General features: G+C 44.5%; 2 pseudogenes; both read right to left on the bottom strand.

The window, feature by feature from the left end:
• LOC123405223 overlaps positions 1-15,922 on the bottom strand; it is a 36,199-nt pseudogene extending 20,277 nt beyond the window's left edge.
• A 564-nt stretch (positions 15,923-16,486) lies between these two features.
• On the bottom strand, positions 16,487-27,423 carry LOC123405222 (annotated as a pseudogene).
• Positions 27,424-27,641: the final 218 nt, after the last annotated feature.

The raw sequence follows: 27,641 nt of genomic DNA, 5'->3' as shown, positions 1-27,641 counted from the left end.
GAGACTGTTGGAAATATGCCCTAGAGGCAATAATAAATTAGTAATTATTATATTTCCTTGTTCATAATAATCGTTTATTATCCATGCTAGAATTGTATTGATTGGAAACTCAGATACATGCGTGGATACATAGACAGCATATTGTCCCTAGTGAGCCTCTAGTTGACTAGTTCGTTGATCAAAGATGGTCAAGGTTTCCTGGCCATAGGCAAGTGTTGTCACTTGATAACGGGATCACATCATTAGGAGAATCATGTGATGGACAAGACCCAAACTATAAACGTAGCATATTGATCGTGTCGTTTTATTGCTATTGTTTTCTGCGTGTCAAGTATTTGTTCCTATGACCATGAGATCATATAACTCACTGGCACCGGAGGAATACCTTGTGTACGTCAAACGTCTCAACGTAACTGGGTGACTATAAAGGTGCTCTAAAGGTATCTCTGAAAGTGTCCGTTGAGTTAGTATGGATCAAGACTGGGATTTGTCACTCCATGTGACGGAGAGGTATCTTGGGGCCCACTCGGTAATACAACATCACACACAAGCCTTGCAAGAAATGTGACTAAGTGTCAGTCACGGGATCTTGTATTACGGAACGAGTAAAGAGACTTCCCAGTAACGAGATTGAAATAGGTATGCGGATACCGACGATCGAATCTCGGGCAAGTAACATACCGAGGGACAAAGGGAATGACATACGGGATTATATGAATCCTTGACAATGAGGTTCAACCGATAAGATCTTATGAGAATATGTAGGATCCAATATGGGCATCCAGGTCCCTCTATTGGATATTGACCGAGGAGTACCTCGGGGCATGTCTACATAGTTCTCGAACCCGCAGAGTCTGCACACTTAAGGTTCAGCGATGTTTTAGTATAGTTGAGTTATATGTGTGGTTACCGAATGTTGTTCGGAGTCCCGGATGAGATCACGGACGTCACGAGGGCTTTCGGAATGGTCCGGAGACGAAGATTGATATATAGGATGACTTCATTTGGTTACCGGAAAGTTTTCGGGCATTACCAGGAATGTACCGGGAGTGACGAATGGGTTCCGAAAGTTCACCGGGAGGGGGGCAACCCTTCCGGGGGAAGCCCAAAGGACTTATGGGTGGCGCACCAGCACTTAGTGGGCTGGTGGGACAGCCCAATAAGGCCTATGCGCCATAAGAGAAAAACCAAAGAAAGAAAAAAAAGGTGGGAAGGAAGAGAAGGACTCCACTTTCCAATCCTATTTTGAGTAGGATTGGAGTAGGAGTCCTACTCCTCCTCTTGGCCTGCGCACATTGGGGGCTTGGCCCTCAAGGAAAGTCCCTCCCCCTCCCTCCTATATATACTGGTGATTTAGGGCTGATTTGAGACAACTTTTGCCACGTGCAACTCAGATCTAGACACCATAGTTTTACCTCTAGATCGTATTTCTGCGGAGCTCGGGCGAAGCCCTGCAGGAGTAGATCCTTCCCCACCACCGGAGTGCCGTCACGCTGCCGGAGAACTCATCTACTTCTCCGTCTTGCTTGCTAGATCAACAAGGCAAAGATCATCGTCAAGCTGTACGTGTGCTGAATGCGGAGGTGTCGTCCGTTCGGCACTAGATCGGAACGGATCGTGAGACGGATCGCAAGACGGTTCGTGCAACGGATCATGATACGGTTCATGGGACGGATCGCAGGATGGTTCGTGGGACGGATCGCGGGATGGTTCGTGGGACGGATCGCGGGACGGTTCGTGGGACGGATCGCGGGACGGTTCGTGGGACGGTTCGCGGGGCGGATCGAGGGACGTGAGGATGTTCCACTACATCAACAGCGTTTCTTAACGCTTCCTGCTGTGCGATCTACAAGGGTACGTAGATCCAAATCTCCTCTCGTAGATGGACATCACCATGATAGGTCTTTGTGTGTGTAGGAAAAATTTTGTTTCCCATGCAACGTTCCCCAACACACTTTGCTTCCGGATCCGAGATAGGAGGTATACCCAACTGTTTTGGGTGTCCTATGATGATGCATTTATCCGCTTTGGGTTCGAGCTTATTAGGCTGAAACTTTTTGGCATAAGCGTCGCAGCCCCAAACTATTAAGAAATGACAGCTTAGGTTTCTCCAAACCATAATTCATAAAGTGTCGTCTCAAAGGAATTATGTGGTGCCCTATTTAAGGTGAATGTGGTTGTCTCTAATGCTTAACCCCAAAACAATAGTGGTATGTCGATAAGAGATATCATAGTATGCACCATATCCAATAGGGCGTTCAGACACACCATCAGACTATGGTGTTCCAGGTGGCATGAGTTGTGAAACAATTTTCACATTGTCTTAAATGTATACCAAACTCGCAACTCAGATATATATTGACCTCCACAATCACATCATAGACATATTATCCTCTTGTCACGACGATCTTGAACTTCACTCTGAATTTGCTTGAACTTTTCAGTATTTCAGACTTGTGATTCATCAAGAAAACACACTTGTATCTACTCAAATCATCAGTGAAGCAAGAACATAATGATATCCACTGCGTGCCTCAGCACTCATTGGACTGCATACATCAAAATGTATTATTTCCAACAAGTCACTTGCTCGTTCCATCTAACTAAAAATGAGGCCTTCAGTCATCTTGCCCATGTGGCATGATTTGCATGTCTCAAGTGATTCAAAATCAAGTGAGTCCAAACGATCCATCTGCATAGAGTTTCTTCATGCGCTTACACCAATAGTCATGGTTCGCATGTCTCAAACTATTCAAAAACAAGTGAGTCCAAAGATCCATTAGCATGGAGCTTATTCATGCGCTTTATACCAATATGACTCTAGCGGAGTGCCACAAGTAAGTGGTACTCTCATTACTACTTTGTATCGTTTGGCATCAATATTATGAACATGTGTATCACTACGATCGAGATTCAATAAACCTATCATATTAGGTGCATGACCATTGAAGGCATTATTCAAGTAAACAGAGTAACCATTATTCTTTCTAAATGAATAATCTTATTGCAATAAACACGATCTAATCATGTCCATGCTCAATGCAAACACCAAATAACATTTATTTAGGTTCAACACTAATCCCGATGGTAGAGGGACTATGTGATGTTTGATCATATCAACCTTGGAATTACTTCCAACACAAATCGTCACCTCACCCTTGCTAGTATCCGTTTATTCCATAGCTTTTATTTTGAGTTACTAACACTTAGCAACTGAACCGGTATCTAATACCTCGGTGCTACTAGGTGTACTAGTAAGGTACACATCAATATCACGTCTATCCAATATACTTTTGTCGACTTTGTGAGCCTTCTTATCTACCAAGTATCTAGGGTAGTGTTGCTTCAGTGACTGTTCCCCTCATATTAGGAGCACTTAGTATCGAGTTTGGTTCAACCTTGGGTTTCTTCACTAGAGCGGCAACTGGTTTGCCATTCATGAAGTATCCCTTCTTGCCCTTGCCCTTCTCGAAACTAGTGGTTTCACTAACCATCAACAATTGATGCTCCTACTTGGTTTCTACTTTCGAGGTGTCAAACATTGCGAATAACTCACGGATCATCTTGTGCGTCCTTGATATGCTATAGTTCATCACGAAGCTCCAGTAGCTTGGTGGCAGTGACTTTGGAGAACTATGTCAATCACTATGTTATCTGGACGATCAACTCCCACTCGATTCAAGCGATTGTAGCACCCAGACAATCTGAGCACATGCTCAACATTTGAGCATTTCTCCCTTACATTGCAGGCAAAGAATCTTGTCGGAGGTCTCATACCTCTCAACATGGGCACGAGTCTAAAATCCTAATTTCAGTTGTTGAAACATCTCATATGTCTCGTGACGTTCAAAATGTCTTGGACGCCTCAATTCTAAGCCATAAAGCATGACGCACTGAACTAACACGTAATCATAAAAAACGTGTATGGCAGATGTTCACAACATCCACACACGATGCTTGGGGTAGCACACCGAGTGGTGCATTAAGGGCATAAGCCTTCTATGCAGCAACAACGACAATTCTCAGTTTACGGACCCAGTCCGTTTAATTGCTACTACCATCTTTCAACTATTTTTTCTCTAGGAACATATCAAAAACAGTGGAGATACATCGCATGCTACAACATAATTTGCAAAGATATTTTGACTATGTTCATGATAATAAGTTCAATTAATCATATTACTTAAGAACTCCCACTCAAATTGGCATCCCTCTAGTCATTCGAGTGACACATTATCCAAATTCACCAACTCAAGTCCGATCATCACGTGAGTTGAGTAGGCTTCAATGGTAAACATTTGTATGTTGATCATATCTACTATATGACTCATGTTCGACCTTTTGGTCTATTGTGTTCCGAGGCCATGTGTGTACATGCTAGGCTTGTCAAATTTAACCCGAGTGTTCTGCGTGTGCAAAACTGTCTAGCACCTGTTGTATGTGAACATAGAGTCTATCACACCCAATCATCATGTGGTGTCTCAAAACGACAAACTGTCGCAACGGTGCACACTCAGGGAGAACACAGTTTTATCTTGAAATCTCGGTGAGGGATCACCTTATAATGCTACCGTCGTACTAAGCAAAACAAGGTTCCTAAAAGGATTAACATCACATGCACATCATAAGTGACATGGTATGGCCATCATCTTGTGCTTTTGATCTCCATCACCAAAGCACTGATATGATCTCTGATGACTGTGATCTGCGTTGGGTTTTCCGTGAAGAGGAACGGGTGATCGCAGCACAATGCGGGTAAGTATTTCCCTCGGTTATGAAACCAAGGTTTATCGAACTAATAGGAATACCAATCCTCAACCGTCTTCAGCGACCGCACACAAAGAAACAAACAACTTGCACCCAACACGGGCAAGAGGGTTGTCAATCCCCTTGATCTCGTTATTTGCAAGCAAATGAGGTGTGTAGATAATTGTTGATGATTGTAAATTGCAAAATAAAATAAAACACAAATAATGGCAGCAAGGTAGTAGTAGCGTTTGTCAATATATAAGTGAATAAACCCGGGGGCCGTAGTGTTCCCAAGTGGCATCTCTCATGGCAAAGGCATATGGTGGGTAAACAAATTACTGTTGGACAATTGATAGAACAACAAATAATTATGCGATTTTCACGGTAATGATCATGTGTATATAGGTATCATGTCCATAAGCAAATAGGCCGACTCCTGCCTGCACCTATTACTATTACTCCACTTCAAGAGCGCTTCTATGCTTGCCTCTCTACATATTAAGTAAAAACAGAGTAATATTTGGAGAACTATGACATGATGTAGACAAAGTAAACTCAATTAATATGAATAAAACCCATTGTTTTATCCTTAGTAGAAGCAACGCAAAGACGCATCTTGTCCCCTTCACTCACTGGGATATAGAAATTTGCCAGGCTGAACCTACTACAACGCACCACTCCCACTGAAGAAAAATTAATCTAGTTGGACAAACTATCTCAATAGATCGGAGAGCATTACGAAGCTATGATGATCATGCAATTAAGAATCATAATAATCAGAGGTGACTCAAATACTTTTCATGAATAATTTGAACATAAACCCTCAATTCATCGGATCCCAACAAACACGCCATACATAGTGATTACATCAGATATATCAAAGCAAAGATGCGATGAACATGGTATTGAAGATCATAAGAGAGAGAGAGATTGTCATCTAGGTACTGCCTACGGACCCGTAGGTCTGTGGTGAACTACTCACACATTATGGTGAGGGCAGCAAGGTTGATGTAGAGGCCCTCCGTGATTGATCTCCCCTCCAGCAGATCATCGGAACGAAGGTTTAGATGGCCTCCCATCAGAACAGAGACTTGCGGTGGTGGAATAGTGTTTCGGGAGTGCTCTTAGGGTTTTTGGAATATTTGTAAATTCATAGGCCGGAGAGGGAGGTCGGGAGGCATCCAGGGGGGGCACAAGCCATCAGGGAACGGTCGCACCCTCGGTCACACCCTGTTGGCTTTGCCTCCCTCGTGCGGCCTCTCGTCCACTTCAGATGCTTGCAGGTCTTCATATAGTCTAGCAAAAATCATATTAAAGTTTCATGGCATTTGGACTTCGTTTGGTAGGGTAAACCTGCAAAGCAAAAAACATGCATAAAATAGGAACTAACACTGGGCACTGGGTCAAAAGGTTAGTGCTCAAAAATATTATAAACTGGTGTACAAAATCCCCAAAAAGTATCCTAGAATGATAATATATCAGCATGGAATAATAAAAAATTATAGGAACATTGGAGATATATCAATCTCCATCGTCACCGGCGCCACACCATGATCTCCATCATCATGACTTCCATCATTGTGCCGCCATCGACGTTGTCGCACCAACTATGCTATAACTATTAAAGCTACTGAACTAGCAATAAAGCAAATCATCACCACGCACAAAATAATTAAAGACGACCCTAGGGCTCCTGCCAGTTGCCATAGCATCGACATGCAAGTCGGTATTTAGCTACTACAACATGATCATCTCATACATCAAATATATCATATCATGTCTTTGGCCATATCATATCACAACATATCCTACAAAAACAAGTTAGACGTCCTCTAATTTGTTGTTGCATGTTTTACGTGGCTACTATGGGTATCTAGCATGATTGCATCTTACTTCCGCAAAACCACAACGGTGATATACAAGTTTCTATTTAACCTTCTCCAAGGACTGCCTCTGTCAAATCTGGTTCAACTAAAGTAGGAGAAACACACACCCGCGAGCCATCTTTATTCAACAAGTTGCATGTTAGTCGATGGAACCGGTCGCTCGTAAGCGTACGAGTAATATTGGTCTGGGATGCTTCATCAAACAATACCCTTGCATCAAGAAAAGACTAAGGAGGGAAGCAATCTGAATATCAACACCCACAAACTCCTTAGTGTTCCACTCTAGATGTCATCTACGCATACACCTAGCTCTGATACCACTGTTGGGGAACGTCGCATGGGAAACAAAATTTTCCTACGCGCACATAAGATCTATCCATGGTGATGACCATCTACGAGAGGAGAGATTAGATCCACATACCCTTCTAGATCACTAAGCGGAAGCGTATATCATGCGGTTGATGTATTCAAACATCTTCGCAGTCGAAATCGCAATCCGTCCTATGATCCCATCATGATCCGACCCGTGATCCCATCACGATCCGTCCCGCAATCTCATCACGATCCATCCCGCGATCTCATCATGATCCATCCCGATATAGTGCCGAACGGACGACACCTCCGCCTTCAACACACGTACAACTTGATGACGATCTCCGCCTTCTTGATCCAGCAAGAGAGAGCGGAGAGGTAGTGTTACAGCCCGAGACCGACGTTCCAGAAGATTCCCCCTTTTATTCCATTTTCGTCGTGTGATTATTTTATTTGTTGCATCATCATCGCATCATTCGCATCATCCGCATTGCATCGGCATCCCGTTTCCGCCAGTTTTCAAAAACTTGCATCCATTAGTAGTTGTTGGTTCTCTCCGTTCTCGTCGTTGCCCGTTCTGAGCCCGACCACACTCGCACGTGCCCGTGGCAGCGTTTAAATCTTGTTTTTAAAAGTGTGTATAAAACTTCCTCTGATTGGGTTGAAACTTGATGTGCGGTCTTAATTAGTTGTAGCTAGGCCGCCTGTCAATTTTCATCGCAATCGGAGTCCGTCTGGTACCCGAACGGTCGACCGTAGCGGCACTGTATTCGGTCTATCGTCGGACGTTTTTTCGATGTTTGAAAATCGCGTTGCCGCGCTGCACCATTTCCCTCTCATCCCTACACAGCCCATCTACACAACCCATCTAGCCACTTCCTCCGTTCGTGGTCATCGGATCACGATCGGACGGACGAGGTCCACCCCACCATAGTCCAACCCTATTTAAGACCACCCCATGGAGAGGCCTCTCTCACTTCACTAGGGTTCCCCCTAGTCATTTTTGTAGCCACCCCCCTCAAAAACCCCACCTGCTAGCCCCATCTCCTCTCTCCCCTGAAATCTCATCCCAGGTCACATCTGGACCATTGGATTTCCATCCAGAGGCCTAGATTCGCCCATTTTCCCACCTACCGGACATGTCCGTGATCAAACCGGAATGTCCGGTGACCACATAGCCAACAGAGTCCCGAGATCTTCCTCCTCCTGTAGCCTCGTGCCCGAGCTCCAGATCCGGGAGGAGCCCCGGTCCAGAGCAGCCGCCGCCCCGGAGCCCGCCTTCCTCAGCCCCCGCCTCACTGTCCGCCGCCATGGACGCCGGTGCCAACCGCCGATCCGCCCCGGACCTAGTCCCTCGCCGTCGGCCGTCTCTCGGCCAGATCCGGCCCACGAGACCGGATCTAGCTCGCCCTCGTCCGTTCCGCCCACTCTCGCCTGGATCCACGACGGGATCCTTCGTGGTTGACCTGCCTGAGCCGCCCCTTCCTACCGCATGGGAACACGCAAGGAGACCCTGCCGCTCCTGCGTTGCCAACGCTCGGGTGGGCTGCCGCCAGCGCAGCAACGCCGCGTCGAGCCGGCCCAGGCGCGTCCAGGCCAGGCGTCGGCCTGCCTCGCCCCTCCGGCCAAGGCTACCTGCCCTACCAGGCCGGCCCAAGAGGCCACTAGGTGAGCAAGCCTGCCTCTATCCAGTGTCGCGTGCACTTCATAATTAAGTTGTGCCTCTTAGTTTCGGTCTATTTAGGTTTTAGGATTTTCCCGGAGATTTATTTAATTCCAGAAAATTGCCGGATTTTCAAACGCCCGTATTTAATTAGCCGTGTGTCGGATCGGAACGAATTATATATGAAACTTGATTAGTTTTCCGCGTAGATTAATATTTTGCAATTTACATGCATGTTTGAAGTGATTTAACTAGTCGTATGCCTAGATTTGTGTGTTGTCCTAATAGGGATTTGTCCCGTATTTATTTTTCGTGCATGTCCGGATTGCTCAAATCCCGTAGTTTAAATGCTCGTGTTTTAGGAACCATTTTTCCATGTATTTTAGAGTAGTGTTTGCATATTTTTGCATGTAGGTTCCATCACTAGTTTATTATATCGTGTTTAGGACAAAATCTCGCATATTTGTGTGCCATAGTTTTATTTTTCAATCCCCACTTGTTATATATGTTTTCGGGGTAGAAAAATCCATAGAATTTAACTGTGCATTTAGTTTAACTTTTGAGCAAGTTAGTTCGCGTGATATTTTGCCATGTTGCCCTTTTGCTTATTTTGTGGGATTTAATCTGTGCATGATATGAATAAGTTGTCAACTAGAGATTGGCCCTTGGATGTGTAGGCTAGCCTCTGGTAATTTTGGTTGCAATAGAAACCCATGTTTAGGTGTGGTTTGCTTGCTCTCAACATGCTAGAAAATAGTGTTGATTTGGAGATGTTGAAATATTTCTAAGTCTGAAATCTGTTATATTTGGTTGATGTCTTGTCATGAGTTTATCCGGTGATCTATAGCTCTTTTGAGATTGGTGCAATGGAGTTAGTTGTAGTCCTTAAGATTCTCTAGCATGCTGTGAATTTTCATGCCATTTGGAGTCCTGCAGCTTATGGTTTTTCTGTTGTCAATATGCCTTCAGATTGTAAACTGCACTGTCTAAAACTGATATTTTCACTAAGGTTGAAACTGTGTGTAAGATGCCATTTTGTGAGTTCTTTTCCTAGTGATCCATGCTTCCATGCTATTTGTTATTAGTTGTATGTTGTAGTGAATCTTGACCTCTACTGTCTCATGCCTTGGTTGAGAATATTGGATTTGTGTAGCTAGTTGTTCGAGGGTGTAGGAAATGCTATGTGGCTGTTTTTGGCAGATTGTGTCTATTTCTTGTTTAGCTCGTAGTTGTTGAACCGTTGCTCCGTTTGGATCGTGTCCTATATGAAACTTGCTTAGAATCTTGTGTAGTTTAATAATATCTGCTGGTTGTATGTTTTGAAAGGCTTGTGACTGTCGTTGCACACATATTGCATTCATGCCATCATATCTTGCGGTGATCGTATCTTTTGAACCGTAGCTCCGTTGGAGATGTTCTATGTGTAAATTGATTGTAACGACGCGTAGAATAAGTGAACCTATTTATTTTGTTGTTTAACAAACATTTAAATGTGTTAGTTCAGATCTGGACAGAATTATAAATTGACGTACGAGGTCATCTCGGAGATGTTATATGTCATTTCCGACCTCATTTAAAATGCCTAGATAGGTAGCTTAATTATGCTTCACCTCTTGCCATGTTTAACCACATTTAATATTGCTGTGTACCTAATCGGGATGGAACTAAATAATCCGTATGTGGAATTTGGTCAATATGCAACTAGTTGCATATTGAACTTCACTTAATGTGTAGTGTTTGAGTGTTGTGAATTGCCATGCCACGTCTTGCATATATTCCACCGTTCATGCATCATATGTGTTGTGCATCATGTGGTGTATATCATGTGTTGATTCTTGTTTCTGGTTTGCTTTGTGTCGATAGAGTTACGCAAGCGTGTCGGATTGTGAGGAACCGTTCGACTACATCGGTTCGTCTGCTTCATGGAGTCGTTCTTCTTCCAAGCGAGATCTCAGGCAAGATGACCATTTCCCCCACATACCATTACTATCATTGACATCCTAGCTTTACCGTTTCTACCGTGATGTCTCGTTGCCTACCACCTATTAAATATCAGCCTCCCAACATTGCCATAAAAACCTTCAACCTGTTCACAACCTAGCAAACCACTGATTGGCTATGTTACCGCTTGCTTAACCATGTGTTAGCGTTGCTAGTTACAGGTGCAGTTGCTTCCATGTGTTAACATGGGTTCCTTGTTATATCACCATATTAATTGCTACTTAATTTAGTGCACCTATATACTTGGTAAAAGGTGGAAGGCTCGGCCTTTCTAGCCTAGTGTTTTGTTCCACCTTTGCCCCCTTAGTTTCGGCTACCGGTGTTATGTTCCATAATTGAGCGCTCCTAACACGATCGGGGTTGTTATGGTGACCCCTTGATAATTCATTTTAGATTAAAGCTGGTCTGGCAAGGCCCAACATTGGTACTATATTTGCCCAACATAATAATCATGTTAATACTGAAAGCATAGGGCGTCATGAACCCGAGGAGTAATTCTACATAATACAGGGAGGGCCAGTGCTGTTGGGGGTGGTCCAAAATAGAGCACTGTGCGGGGCCAACCCAGGGCAACGTGGGTGATGTCTATTAGGCCACCGTACCCATGCTTATCCGTCGTGTCCTGAGAACGAGATACGCGGCTCCTATCGGGATCGTCGACACGTCGGGTGGCCTTGCTGGATTAGTTTTACCTTTGATGAATATCTTGCACATCGGGATTCCGGTGATGCTCTGGGTAATCTCAGAGTTGAGGTTTTCCACTAAGGAGTCCGACGAGATCGCGAGTTTCGTGATCGAGGATTTCTATGCGGCTTGTGGTAATTTGTGATGGATTAGTTCGAGCACCCCTGCAGGGTTAAATCTTTCGGAAAGTCGTGCCCGCGGTTATGTGGCAACGTGGAAACTTTGTTTAACACTGGTTCTAGACAACTTGAAGTTAACTTAATTAAAACTTGCCAACTGAGTGCGTAACCATGACTGTCTGTTTCGCGGGCTCCTTCTCTGATCGAGGACAAGGTGGGGTTATGTTTAACGTAAGTAGGTGTTCAGGATCATTCATTTGATCATCAGTAGTTCACGTCCGCTATGCGTAGATCATCCCCCTCTTTATTCTTGTACTCGTAAGTTAGCCACCTCATATATTGCTTAGTCGCTTGTTGCAGCCTCACCACTTAACCATACCTCACCCATTAAGCTTTGCTAGTCTTGATACCTTGGGAAATGAGATTGCTGAGTCCCATGTGGCTCACAGATTACTACAACACCAGTTGCATGTACAGGTAAAGGTTACATGACGTGAGCGCGTTGATTGTCCATTTGGAGTTGCTTCTTCTTCTTCATCATCATCGATCTAGGATGGGTTCTAGGCCGGCAGTCTGGGATAGCAAGGATGGACGTCATTTTCTTTTCTTGTTTGTTTTCGTCCATAGTCAGACCCTACTCTTCTTCATGATGTTTATGTATTGTACTGACGTGACTCTGATGTAGCTTGTGGCGAGTGTAAGCCAATACCATATATCTCATCTTTTCAGTACATGTACTTGTAATGATATCCATTCTTGCGAAACGACGAGATGCGCTTCTATCCCTGACGAGGCCTTCATGCCAAATTAAGGATAGGATCGCATCTTGGGTGTTACAAGTTGGTATCAGAGCAGTATCGACCTAGGAGCCCCCTTGATTGATCGAACTTGTTGAGTCGAGTCTAGTGAACTGATTTGAGTCTAGTTATATATCGGGGAGTAGGATTCTTTTTTCTCCTCTTCTATGCTCTGGTGAGGAATCCTGACGTAATAATTTTTATTCTACTCCTCATCTCACTCAAAAAAAATTTAGGATCACGCAGATATTTTTGGAATATATATGATGTCGATGTGACGGAGTTCTGTCTTGGTGCCTCCTGTCTCACTTGATTTCTTCCGGGGAGTTGAGCTCCAGTGGATTATCGAGCACATCGCTATCATTCAGATTTCTTAATATCTCAGGATGAAGGATGTTCGAAATTGCTTCAATACTAGTAGTGGTGAGAGGAGTCCGGCTTCCCCAGTACTGGTGCAGAGAGTTCCGGATGTATCGCCATACTTAGTATCGTTGTGATTACGATTGTCTGAAATAGATGAGTTTCCGAGATTTTGGTTATGTGTTGACGGATGTGATACAGTGGACGGGTTAGTATAGGAGTTGAGTGATATATTACTCCTTGTATCCGTGGACCAGATTGCATGACCAGAAATTTTGGGAATTCTTAGGTGGGAATTCAAGTAGTTACTTATAGGACAATCTTGAAACAAATGCATGATGTTAGGTTGGGGTTCGACATCTAGTGGATTCGTTTGTTCACGGTCGACTTACAGCGGTTCTCATTGTGTCTTAAAGAGTCCTTGTAGCTTGCTACGACTCGGGGATGCTTCGTATGTCATGTGCACTGCCTTGCACTTGATGGCTACTGTAAAGATCGAGCCCGTGCGATCCTGTCCATGAAAATATCGGACGAAATCTCTCTCATGAATTTGTTCTGGCTAATTTGTAAGCCTCATCCCTTATTTTGTTGGAGTATGGTAATTCGAGTTGCTTCGATGTCAAGTGGTGAATTCGTATCCTCCCAAGAGGTGTTGTCATGTTTTATGGGAATGCTGATTCTTTTGCTCAATCAATTGTCTTATCAATTCTTGTCAACCGAAGTTGTCTTGTCAATTCTTTTCCAACCGGTGTACTACTCTTCAGTAAATTCTATCCTCTCCATTTTTTGCAAGATCAATCTCTCATTTCTTCCGGAGTTTTCCTCATCTGTCCCAAGTGGTCTTTGTTTTCCTCGCCCTCCCGCCCTTTTCTTCAGTGATTGGATTTCATCCAAGTGTATTTCATTTCATTGTTGCTTCCGCTATCTTTTATTCCGTGTCCTATCCGGTGATTCCTTGTGAAGATTCTCAGGTGCCTCATGTTCATCTTTATTCATTCTTGTCATCTTTCCGGTGAATTCAATTCAGTTATCCGTGTCATCATATCCTTTTCGTCCTTGTAATTCTTTCCTATGTTGGAAATTCTTATCATCCTCTCTTGTTATTCTTCCATCTCTGTCCTAGCCGGAGTGTTGAAAATGTCTCAGATGTTTTGTTCTCAATCCTTTCGATTATTTCGAGGTGCTAACCTCATCTAGTTTTCTTTTTACCGGTGCAATATCTCTCTTTCTAAGCAATTTTTTCAACGGTGGTTTCATTGAGTGGGCCCATAACCCACAGGTTTTTCCCAGGATCTTATCTGGCTCTTGTAATCTTTCTGAAGTTCTCTTTTTCTTTTCAACTATGACATAAGTATGAATTTCATCAGTCATATTCATTCTTGTAACGATATCCATTCTTGGAAACGACGAGATGCGCTTCTATCCCGGACGAGGCCCTCGTGCCAAATTAAGGATAGGATCGCATCTTGCGCGTTACAGGTAGCTGGGTACTCCAACAGCCTAATGGCGTGGCGGCGATGGTGGTGGAGATGATCTGGCAGGGCTTCGCCGTGCACTGTCAGACCTATTCTAGAGGAAGAACAAACTAGAGGGAGGGAGAGGGGCAGCGCCTTGGAGCCTTGGAATAAGGTGTTGGTTGCCCTCCTCCCATCTAGTATATATAGGAGGAAAGGCAAGGGGTGGTGCACCAAGAGAGGAGGAGTCCTCCTCCACTAAGGGAGGTGGAGTCCTACTCCTAGTAGGATTCCCTCCCACTTGGCCTGCCTCCCACCTCCTTGGCGCAAGGGCTTTAGGGGCTGGCTGCCCAGCCCACTAAGGGCTGGTGCTCCACCTCTTAGGCCCATGTGGCCCGTGAGGTGGGTGGACTTCTCCCGATGAACTCCCGGAACCCATTCGTTATTCCTGGTACACTACCGGAAATGCGTGAAACCATTCCGGAGCCCAAATACGCTCTTCCTATATATTAATCTTCGTCTCTGGACCATTCCAGAACTCCTCGTGACATCCCGGATCTCATCTGGGACCCCGAACAACCTTCGGTCACCAACATACATAACTCAACTGTACCGAAACGTCACCGAACCTTAAGTGTGCAAACCCCACGGGTTCGAGAACTATGTAGACATGACCGAGGCACTCTCTAGTCAATAACCAATAGCGGGACCTGGATGCCCATATTGGCTCCTACACATTCTACGAAGATCTTTATCGGTCGAACCTTTATGTCAAGAATTCAGTTAATCCCGTATACTATTCCCTTTGTCCATCGGTATGTTACTTGCCCGAGATTCAATCGTCGGTATCTCTATACCTAGTTAAATCTTGTTACCGGCAAGTCTCTTTACTCGTTCCGTAATACAAAATCCCGTGTCTAACTCTTTAGTCACATTGCTTGCAAGGCTTGTTGTGATGTTGCATTACTGAGTGGGCCCCGAGATACCTCTCCGTCACACGGAGTGACAAATCCCAGTCTTGATCCATGCCAACCGAGTAGAAACGCTCAAAGATACCTGTAGAGCACCTTTATAGTCACCGAGTTACGTTGTGACATTTGATACACACAAGGTACTTCTCTGTTGTCTGTGAGTTGCATGATCTCATGGTTATATGAACAGATACTTTGACATGCAGAAAACAATAGCAATAAACTGACACAATCATATGCTACGTTCATTGTTCGGGTCTTGTCCATCACATCATTCTTCTAATGATGTGATCATGTTATCAAACTATTTCTCATGTCTATGGTTTAGGAAACCTGGACCATCTTTGATCAACGAGCTAGTCCATTAGAGGCTCACTAGGGACAATGTGTTGTCTATGTGTCCACACATGTATTTCAGTTTCCAATCAATACAACTCTAGCATGGATAATAAACTATTATCATGGACAAGGAAATATAATAATAACTAATTTATTATTGCCTCTGGGGCATATTTCCAACACCATCATGGAGCTGGCACAACTCTCCATGAGGCCATCTGCAACCGCTCACCCACCAATGAGGGAAACCAAATCGACCCACTGCCGCAGCCGAGGTAGCTCACCACGGAGGTCATCCCATGCCGATTGCCGTCATCCAGCCGCAAGGGCCTGACTAGACGAGGGCGCCCACCTCCATCGCTGTTGCACCACCCCCTCACCACCGCGCCATGGAGAGATGGCCGCTCACGGCCCAGGCCACCCTCAACTCGCAGCGAGAAGGGCATATCCGGACGCACCGCGCCGTCACCACCCACTCGCCTGCAGCACCAGGACTGTACTGTCGTCACCCCCACTAGTAGAGCCCTGCAGCCAAGGGTGACCACGCCTAGCGCCGCGTGCTGACCTGATCTGAGCTTCGTCACCATGCCTTCGCAAGTCTACGCGCACACCACCAGCTCACCGTGTGTCACACGCCAGCCCACTTGCTTAAAACCTTTGGCAACCATAGGAGACTTATAGTGTTCAACCGATCCATCAGCATGCTTCTTGACTTTAAAGACCCATTTAGAGTCTATCACATTGACTCCCGAGATAAGAGGAACAATTGTCCACGTCTTATTTTTTTAAAGCGCAAAAAGTTCTTGTTCCATAACAGCTTTGCAGGAGTAAATTGCCAAAAACTACAACAATTCGCGCAACCGTGTCCAGTAGCTACCACAATACGATTTTGTGCGAAAAACTACCAAAATCTTCATAATCAGTGGAAAAAACTACCAAAAAATTTAACTGCCCGATTTAGCTCTTTTAACCGTTTTTCTGGCAAGGCTGGCCCACATGTCAGGTGCGAGCATGGCCCGCCGCATTTCATCGAACAGCTTCAGCGCGAGGGTGCGCTCCCCAACGCGCGCACCTACACCGTCGTCGTCTCCCACCTCGCCGGCTCGGGGTTCGTGAACCAGGCGCTCGAGGTGTTCCGGCTCCTGCCGTCGCTACGAATTCGCAGGACAACCCGGCAGTTCAACGTGCTCGCCGAGGCGCTCACAGCTGTCCCCGGAGTAGTCCCGGTTCCGGTCGCCGCTGCATGGCTGGCACCCCGTGAAGTGTGTCACGAACGGACGCCTCCACCCGTTGACACCGCTCTCCGTGAGCCCCACGCCCGCCAGCGTCGCCTCCCTCGCGTGCGCGTACCCCTCGTGCTCCCAGCTCACCGCATGCCGCCTTCGCAGCAGTGCCGCCGCTGGCGCCCGCCACTCCATTGCCTCGTACCGCGCTGCAAAGCCACCGAGCCGCCCCACGATCTCCACCCAGTAACCCTGGAAGTAGTAGATGTTCTCCAGGAACACCTTGCCCCGCCACGGGCTGCACTTGTGCTGCAGCATGTACACCAGCACCGACTGGTCGTCCGACTCGTTGAACAACTTGTCCCTGAACGTGGATGATGACCCACAAGTATAGGGGATCAATCGTAGTCCTTTTGATAAGTAATAGTGTCAAACCCAACGAGGAGCAGAAGGATGTGACAAGTGGTTTTCAGCAAGGAAAAATCTGCAAGCATTGAAATTGTCGGTAACAAGTGATTGTGTGGTGAGATGATTCATAGCAAGCAACAAGTAACAAAAGTAGCAATGGTGCAGAAAAGTGGACCAATCCCTTTTGTAGCAAGGGACAAGCCTGGACAGAGTCTTATAGGAGGAAAAACGCTCCCGAGGACACACGGGAATTTCTGTCATGCTAGTTTTCATCATGTTCATATGACTCGCGTTCGTTACTTTGATAGTTTGATATGTGGCTGGACCGGCGCTTGGGTACTGCCCTTACTTGGACAAGCATACCACTTATGATTAACCCCTCTCGCAAGCATCGCAACTACGAAATAAGAATTAAGACAAAGTCTAACCATAGCATTAAACTAGTGGATCCAAATCAGCCCCTTACGAAGTAACGCATAAACTAGGGTTTAAGCTTCTGTCACTCTAGCAACCCATCATCTACTTACTACTTCCCAATGCCTTCCTCTAGGCCCAAATAATGGTGAAGTGTTATGTAGTCGACGTTCACATAACACCACTAAAGAAAAAACAACATACAACATATCAAAATACTGAACGAATACCAAATTCACATGACTATTATTAGCATGACTTATCCCATGTCCCCAGGAACAAAAGTAACTACTCACAAAGCATAATCATAATCATGATTAGAGGTGTAATGAGTAGCATCAAGGATCTGAACATAAACTCTTCCACCAAGTAATCCAACTAGCATCAACTACAAAGAGTAATCAACACTACTAGCAACCTTACAAGTACCAATCGGAGTCGCGAGACGGAGATTGGTTACAAGAGATGAACTACGGTTTGGACATGAGATGGCGCTGATGAAGATGTTGATGGTGACGAGTCCCCTCCGATGAGAGGAGTGTTGGTGATGACGATGGCGATGATTTCCCCCTCCGGGAGGGAAGTTTCCCCGGCAGGATCGTCCTGCCGGAGCTCTAGACTGGTTCTGCTCAAGTTCCGCCTCGTGGCGGCGGCGAAACCACGAAAAAGCTCCCTTCTGATTTTTTTTCTGGACGAAACCCTCCATATAGAAAAAGAGGGGGGCAAGTGGGCCAACAGGGTGCCCACAAGCCCCCATGGCGCGGCCTAAGGGGTGGCCGCGCCGTGCAGGCTTGTGGCCACCCCCTTGCCCTCCTCCGGTACTTCTTCGGCCCAATATTTTTTATATATTGGGAAAAATCTCCGTTGATTTTCACGGCGTTTGGAGTTGCACAGAATAGGTATCTCAACTTTGCTCCACTTTCAGGCCAGAATTCCAGTTGCCGGTATTCTCCCTCTTCATGTAAACCTTGCAAAATAAGAGAGAAGGCATAAGAATAGTACCTTGAACTGAAATAACAGCCGAAGAAGCGATAAATATCAACGTGAAAACATGATGCAAAATGGACGTATCAACTCCCCCAACCTTAGACCTCGCTTGTCCTCAAACGAAAGCCTAGCTCACTAAATATGCCCACATGTTTAGGGATAGAGGTGTCGACAAAACAAGATACAAACATGCATGCATCATGATCATGATCAGAACAGCATACCAACATATAATCTCTCATGCTAAAGTGATAATTTCTTCACAAAGTAAAGCATGGATCAAGAACCTTACCGAGAAGTAACAACAGATAGCCTTTAGTCATTGAAGCAATTGAAATTTATCACAACATCAGAAAGAGTCAAATAAGAGCTTCTAAAGCAAATCCACATACTCAATCATTCTTTCGTTCTCTACAATTTCTACAACTCACGTGGTACTCATGAGATCAAAGTTTCAGCTGGACACAGAGAAAGATAGGGGCTTATAGTTTTGCCTCCCAACTGCTTACCTCAAGGGTAATGTCAACAATAATAATTCATGGATACTTACCTCCAAGTTGACATATGAATATAGATCTTTCCCAAGCATGTGACGGTAGCCAAGACAAAGGAAAAATAGGGAATTGGTAAAGATCACCATGACTCTTTCAAGGGCAAAAAGTAAAGGTACAAGATAGGCCCTTCGCAGAGGGAATCGGAGGTTGTCATGCGCTTTTGAGGTTTGGATGCGTGTCCTCTTAGTGCGGAGGAATGTCACTTTATATTGCCCACTGTGATAAAGAACTTTATTATGCAGTCTGTCGCTTTTATGTCTTCCTCATCACAGGTTTGTATAAAGCTTATTTTCCACACACTAATAGATCATACATATTAGAGAGCAATTTTTATTGCTTGCACCGATGACAACTTACTTGAGGGATCTTATTCAATCCATAGGTAGGTATGGTGGGCACTCATGGCAAAACTGGTTTGAAGGTTTATGGATGCACAAGTAGTATCTCTACTTGGTGCGGGAGTTCTGGCTAATATGAGGTGGAAGCAATCATCACATGCCAAGGGATCTCTAATCATATAGCATTGTTCAGAGCCAAGCAAACACAATCCATTACGTTGTCTTCCTTGTCCAACATCTACTTCTAGGCATGCAATAGTTTAGTGAGTGTTCACAATCGTAGATGGTGTCAAAGATGATATATTTATATGTGAACCTCTCCTTCTTTATCACTTCCTATTAATTGCAACCATGACCAAGGTCTACATTTGCCTACCCTTAACAAGTTTCAGTCCTCATTCTTTTTATATGTGAAGCCATCACTTCCCATAAGATCATTACATGATCTTTCATTCTTTTGTTCTATTCTTGCTCTTTTGATCATGGCAAGAGGCAAAGCCCTTCAACTAAGACACTCTTTATTATATGGCTCACGAGCAAGAATACATCGGGGGTGACACAAAGCAAAACTCAAGACTAAAACACTAAGACTTTACTCAACTAGAAAAAGAGAAAACTGAAAAGGAAAACTAAAAACAAAGGTAAAGGCAAAAGATGTGATGGTGATACGATACCGGGGCAACTCCCCCAAGCTTGGCACAAGCCAAGGGGATTGCCCATACCAATGCTCAGTTGTCTTCCTTCGGTGCTGATGGTGGAGTTGTTGCAACATGAGTTTGATCCTCCGTCTTCCAAGGCATAGGTGCTCCATCATGGAAGGATGAACGAGTCACCGGAATCCTCAAATCTGCAGCCAACCGTATTGATTTAAATCTATACTCATACTCACAGTTTTGGCTCTGCAGGTCATAGATCTGGCCCTGGAGTTGATCAACCATGTCATAGAGCCTGGAGAGGTGCTTCCCAATGTCATTGGCATCCATCTTGTGCTTGTTGGTGAACTTTGTGATCATCATGTGGTTGACGTTGAGTCCACGCTCCACCATCCCTTGGCACTTGAAGACTTGTTGCTCCATTGCTTCGAGCCTCGTCTCCACACTTCCGGTCTTCTTAGGCCCCTCAACATCATGGATGTGCAACATCCCCTCACGGATCTCAATAGATTGAGGGTGTTGCAGCACTTCTGTGAGGTAGGTATTCATGACCTTCTCGAAGACCTTGTCCTTAGGAGCTTTTCGGGCAGTCATGGCGATCTAGATCTGCAACAGAAATAGGCTCGAAACAAAAAACACAGGAAATCTGCATGATACGGGGTCAAACCAAACGAAAGTATATATAATGATTTTTTTTCCAGACCAGAAGGAGTCCCCTGCATGAAAATGGAATCTGGGAGGCGCACGAGGTGGTCACAAGCCCTCACGACGCGGCAAGGGGGTGGGCCCGCGCCGTGCAGGCTTGTCGCCTTCTCGCGCACTTTCTGGACTACTTCCAATTTTTATATTTTTTCAAGTATTCCAAAACGGAGAAAAATTCCTATTGGAAGAGTTTTGGACTCTGTTTTCTTACCGAATCTCATACCTCTTTGTTTTTGGAGTCTGAAACACGCTGATAAATGTCCCTTAGGTATTCTTCCGGAGTTATGGTATTGATGATATTGCTTTCAATATTTATGGGAGTACCAGAGATATAATGATTTATTCTCTACCCATTTACAACTCTCGGACAATTACCTTCCATGTTGTTGATCTTGATAGCACCGGAGCGATATACTTCCTCAACAACATAGGGACCTTCCCATTAAGAGAGAAGCTTGCCTGCAAAGAATCTTAAACGAGAGTTATATAGCAAAACATAATCACCTACATTGAACTCACGCTTTTGTATCCTCTTATCATGCCACCTCTTAACCTTCTCTTTGAAAAGCTTGGCATTGTCATATGCTTGAGTTCTCCACTCATCAAGCGAGCTAATGTCAAATAACCTCTTCTCACCGGCAAGTTTGAAATCAAAGTTGAGCTCTTTGATTGCCCAATAAGCTTTATGCTCTAGCTCAAGAGGTAAGTGACATGCTTTCCCATACACCATTTTGTATGGAGACATGCCCATGGGATTCTTATAGGCAGTTCTATATGCCCACTGTGCATCGTCGAGCTTCTTAGACCAATTCTTTCTAGACCTATTGACAGTCTTTTGTAGAATTAGTTTAATCTCTTTGTTGCTTAGCTCTACTTGACCACTGGACTGAGGGTGGTAGGGAGACACAATTCTATGGTTGACATCGTACTTAGCAAGCATTTTACGGAAAGCACCATGAATGAAGTGTGAACCACCGTCGGTCATTAGATACTAGGGACTCCAAATCTAGGGAAGATAACTTCTTTCAGCATCTTGATAGAGGTGTTGTGATCAGCACTACTAGTGGGGATAGCTTCTACCCACTTAGTGACGTAATCAACAGAAACTAAGATATGCGTATACCCGTTGGATTTTGGAAAAGGTCCCACATAATCAAAGCCCCAGACATCAAATGGTTCAATGAAAAGTGAATAGTTCATAGGCATTTCCTGACGTTTGCTAATATTACCTATTCTTTGACATTCGTCACACGACAAGACAAACTTACGGGCATCCTTGAAGAGAGTGGGTCAATAGAAACCTGATTGCAATACCTTCTGTCCAGTTCTATCTCCCGCATGGTGTCCTCCGTAGGCCTCGGAGTGACACTTCTGCAGGATATGTCCCTGTTCATGTTCAGGTACACAACGTCTAGTAACCCCATCTACTCCTTCCTTACAAAGGTGAGGATCATCCCAAAAGTAGTGTCTCAAGTCAAAGAAGAACTTCTTCTTTTGCTGGTACGTGAAACTAGGTGGTATGTATTTGGCCACGATATAGTTTGCATAATCAGCATACCACGGTGCACTACATGAAGCATTGATGACATTCAATTGCTCATCGGGAAAGCTATCATCAATAGGTTGTGGGTCATCAAGAACGTTCTCCAACCTAGACAAGTTATCTGCTACTGGGTTATCAGCACCCTTTCTGTCAACAACGTGCAGATCAAATTCTTGTAGCAAGAGAACCCATCTGATAAGTCTAGGTTTAGCGTCCTTCTTCTCCATGAGGTACTTAATAGCAGCGTGATCAGTGTGAATAATGCCTTTGGAATCAAGTATGTAAGACCTGAACTTTTCACATGCAAACACGACTGCTATAAATTCCTTCTGTGTAGTGGCATAGTTTCTCTGGGCACTGTCTAGAGTTTTACTAGCGTAGTGAATAACATTCAACTTCTTATCAACTCTTTGCCCTAGAACAACACCAACAGCATAATCACTAGCGTCACACATGATCTCAAAAGGTAGGTTCCAATCAGGTGGTTGAACAATAGGAGCAGTTATCAAAGCCCTCTTAAGTATTTCGAAGGCTTCCTCACAATCATCGTCAAAAACAAAAGGAATATCCTTTTGCAAGAGATTGGTAAGAGGCCTAGAAATCTTAGAGAAGTCTTTGATGAACCTTCTATAGAAACCAGCATGACCAAGGAAACTTCTTATCCCTCTGATATCTGTGGGGTATGGAATTTTCTCGATTGCATCAACCTTAGCTTTATCGACTTCAATACCTCTTTCGGAAATTTTATGTCCTAAGACGATGCCTTCATTAACCACAAAGTGGCACTTCTCCCAATTCAAGACAAGATTGGTGTCTTTACATCTCTGTAAGACTCGATCAAGGTTGCTGAGGCAATCATCAAAGGAAGACCCGTAAATGGATAAGTCATCCATGAAAACCTCAACAATGTTCTCACAAAAGTCAGAGAATATAGCCATCATACATCTTTGAAAGGTGGCAGGTGCATTACATAAGCCAAAAGGCATACGTCTATAAGCAAAGTTACCGAAAGGGCAGGTGAAAGTGGTTTTCTCCTGATCAGATTGTGCAATTGGTATTTGGGAGAAACCAGAATAATCGTCTAGAAAGCAAAAGTGTGTGTGTTTGGATAGTCTTTCTGGCATTTGGTCGATAAAAGGCAAAGAGTAATGATCTTTCCTAGTGGCCTTATTCAACTTCCTAAAATCAATCACCATCCTATAGCCAGTAATAATCCTCTGTGGGATCAACTCATCCTTATCATTAGGGACAACGGTGATTCCTCCTTTCTTAGGAACGCAATGCACCGGACTCACCCAATCGCTATGAGCAACAGGATAGATAATACCCGCTTCCAGGAGCTTTAGTATTTCTTTCCTCACTACTTCTTTCATCTTAGGATTCAATCTCCTTTGATGATCAGCAACTGGTTTGGATTCAAGATCAGTTTTGATCTTGTGCTGGCATAGAGTGGGACTAATGCCCTTAAGATCATCAAGAGTATATCCTATAGAAGCACGCTGCTTCCTCAGAGTTTTTAGTAACTTCTTCTCTTCATGCTCTGAGAATCTAGCACTAAAAATAACAGGATATATCTCCTTTTCATCAAGGTAGGCGTACTTAAGAGTATCAGGCAACTGTTTAAGCTCGAACACAGGATCACCCTTTGGTGGGGGACGATCCCCAAGCAGTTCAACAGGCAAGTTATTCTTAAGGATAGGATATTGTTCTAAGACAGCTCTATCTATCTCATCCCTTTCATCCATATGCATATCATTTTCATGCTCAAGCAAGTATTGCTCTAAGGGATCAGTAGGAGGCATGACAATAGAAGCTAATGCAATAATTTCATCCCTACTAGGCAACTCCTTTTCATGAGGTTGTCTACTGAACTTAGAGAAATTGAACTCATGTGACACTCCTTCAAAGCCAACAATGACAGTTTGCTTCTCACAATCAATATGAGCATTGACGGTATTGAGAAAGGGTCTGCCAAATATGATGGGACAAAAGCTATCTTGTGCGGTAGCAAGAACGAGGAAATTAGCAGGATACTTCGTTTTACCACACAAGACTTCAACATCCCTAACAATTCCCACAAGGAAGATAGTATCTCTATTGGCAAGCTGGATAGTGACATCTATAGGTTCTATCTCAACAAGTACAATCTCATCTTTGACTTCATCGTATAAGGATTGAGGTATTGCACTAACACTAGCACCCAAGTCACATAAACCATGATAACAATGATCTCCTATCTTAACAGAAACCACAAGCAAGCCAACAACAGGCCTATGTTTGTCTCTAACGTGAGGTTTAGCTATTCTAGCAGCATCTTCACAAAAGTGAATATTATGTCCCTCAACTTCTTCAGACAGAAGATCTTTGATAATAGCAATGCTAGGTTCAACTCTAATTTGCTCATGGGGTGTAGGTGTTCTAATATAGCCTCTACGTATCACAGTTGAAGCTTTGGAATGATCCTTTATCCTAACAGGGAAAGGTGGTTTCTCAATGTAAGCACTGGGAACCACAGGATCATTATAAGCAATGACCTTCTCTTCAACTGGAGTGGGTTTAACTACATTGACTTCTAAAGGGGGATGAAATTTAAACCACTTCTCTTTGGGGAGATCAATAAGAGCAGCAAAAGATTCACACAATGAAGCTACTATCTCAGAGTCAAGTCCATACTTAGCGCTAAAGTCACAAAAAGTATTTGTCTCAACAAAGGATTTAACGCAATCAAAAGTGAAATTCATACCTAACTCCTTACCTTCTTCAAGCTCCCAATCTTCAGAATTGCATTTAATTCTCTCCAATAAATCCACTTGAAGTCAATATCTCTCTTCATAAAAGAACCGGTACAAGAAGTTTCAAGCATGGTGCGATCATCATGAGAAAGCCGAGCATAGAAGTTCTGAATGATAATTTCTCTTGAGAGCTCATGGTTGGGGCATGAATATAGCATTGATTTAAGCCTCCCCCAAGCTTGAGCGATGCTTTCTCTGTCACGAGGCCAAAAATTATAAATATAATTCCGATCACGATGTACTAAATGCATAGGATAAAACTTTTGATGAAATTCCAATTTCAACCGATTGTAGTCCCATGATCCAGTATCATCACATAGCCTATACCATGTCAACGCCTTATCCTTCAAAGATAAACTAAATACCGTCTCCTTAACCTCATCCTCGGGCACACCTGCAAGCTTAAATAAACCACAAACCTCATCTACATAGATCAGATGCAAGTCTGCATGTGATGTTCCATCTCCTGTAAAAGGATTAGCCAGTAGTTTCTCAAGCATACCTGAAGGAAATTCAAAGCAAATATTTTCAATAGGTGCAGCAACTTGAGGAGCAACTCTTTGTGCTTTCGTTCGAGGTGAAGATACCCTGAACAAGCCCCTCAAAGGATTAGTATCCATAGTGACAAGTGACAAGAAATTTCAGCACACTATATGAATGTTTCCTTACCAAGTTCCACTTACCAAAGGTGCTTCACTCCCCGGCAACGGCGCCAGAAAACAGTCTCGATGACCCACAAGTATAGGGGATCAATCGTAGTCCTTTCGATAAGTAAGAGTGTCGAACCCAACGAGGACCAGAAGGATCTGACAAGTGGTTTTCAGCAAGGAAAAATCTGCAAGCACTAAAATTGTCGGTAACAAGTGATTGTGTGGTGAGATGATTCGTAGCAAGCAACAAGTAAAAAAAGTAGCAACAGTGCAGCAAAGTGGCCCAATCCCTTTTGTAGCAAGGGACAAGCCTGGACAAAGTTTTATAGGAGGAAAAACGCTCCCGAGGACACACGGGAATTTCTGTCATGCTAGTTTTCATCATGTTCATATGATTCGCGTCCGTTACTTTAATAGTTTGATATGTGGGTGGACCGGTGCTTGGGTACTGCCCTTACTTGGACAAGAATCCCACTTATTATTAACCCCTCTCGCAAGCATCCTCAACTACGAAAGAAGAATTAAGACAAAGTCTAACCATAGCATTAAACTAGTGGATCCAAATCAGCCCGCTTACGAAGTAACGCATAAACTAGGGTTTAAGCTTCTGTCACTCTAGCAACCGATCATCTACTTACTACTTCCCAATGCCTTCCTCTAGGCCCAAATAATGGTGAAGTGTTATGTAGTCGACGTTCACATAACACCACTAAAGGAAAAAAACAACATACAACATATCAAAATACTAAACGGATACCAAATTCACATGACTATTATTAGCATGACTTATCCCATGTCCTCGGGAACAAAAGTAACTACTCACAAAGCATAATCATAATCATGATCAGAGGTATAATGAGTAGCATCAAGGATCTGAACATAAACTCTTCCACCAAGTAATCCAACTAGCATCAACTACAAAGAGTAATCAACACTACTAGCAACCTTACAAGTACCAATCGGAGTCGCGAGACGGAGATTGGTTACAAGAGATGAACTAGGGTTTGGAGATGAGATGGTGCTGATGAAGATGTTGATGGTGATGAGTCACCTCCGATGAGAGGAGTGTTGGTGATGACAATGGAGAGAATTTCCCCCTCCAGGAGGGAAGTTTCCCCTGCAGGATCGTCCTGCCGGAGCTCTAGACTGGTTCTGCTCAAGTTCCGCCTCGTGGCGGCGACGAAACCACGAAAAAGCTCCCTTCTGGTTTTTTTTCTGGACAAAACCCTCCATATAGCAAAAGAGGGGGGCAAGTGGGCCAACAGGGTGCCCACAAGCCCCCATGGCGCGGCCTAAGGGGTGGTCGCGCCGTGCAGGCTTGTGGCCACCCCCTTGCCCTCCTCCGGTACTTCTTCGGCCCAATATTTTTTTTTATATTGGGAAAAAATCTCCGTTGATTTTCACGGTGTTTGGAGTTGCACAGAATAGGTATCTCAACTTTGCTCCACTTTCAGGCCAGAATTCCAGTTGCCGGTATTCTCCCTCTTCATGTAAACCTTGCAAAATAAGAGAGAAGGCATAAGAATAGTACCTTGAAGTGAAATAACAGCCAAAGAAGCGATAAATATCAACGTCAAAACATGATGCAAAATGGACGTATCAGTGGACGTGAGCACGGCGCCCCACCGCTCATAGCCCGGCAAGTCGGGCCCCATGGCGGCCCAGACGTCCATGAAGTCGAGCGACCACTGGCAGGTGCGCACGACGAACACGCCGACGTTGAGGCCTGTCCACGACGGGCTCTGCGCGGCCAGCCATTGACGACGAGGTTGTGCCACGGTACCGGTGCAGCGAGAGGCGGAATTCCATGTCAGGGAGCGGCATGGCACCGACTGCAAACCGGACACCATCAGGATGCTTCCCTCGCCGCCGTCGGCCAGCTCCGGGTCCGCGCGGAGCCACTGGGTGCGCTTCTCGTCCCATCCGGTGATGGGATGGTCCATTGTGTACGCCACCTCTGGGTCATCGTAGAAGGTCCACGGTGTACGTCTCCTCCGAGCAGCGCAATGAGCGCCGACGCGGCGAGACAGAAGAGGCGGAGC

Source organism: Hordeum vulgare, chromosome 6H, assembly GCF_904849725.1.
Source record: "Hordeum vulgare subsp. vulgare chromosome 6H, MorexV3_pseudomolecules_assembly, whole genome shotgun sequence".
In the NCBI taxonomy this organism is placed as follows: Eukaryota; Viridiplantae; Streptophyta; class Magnoliopsida; order Poales; family Poaceae; genus Hordeum; species Hordeum vulgare.
This window is presented reverse-complemented; position numbering and strand designations above follow the sequence as displayed.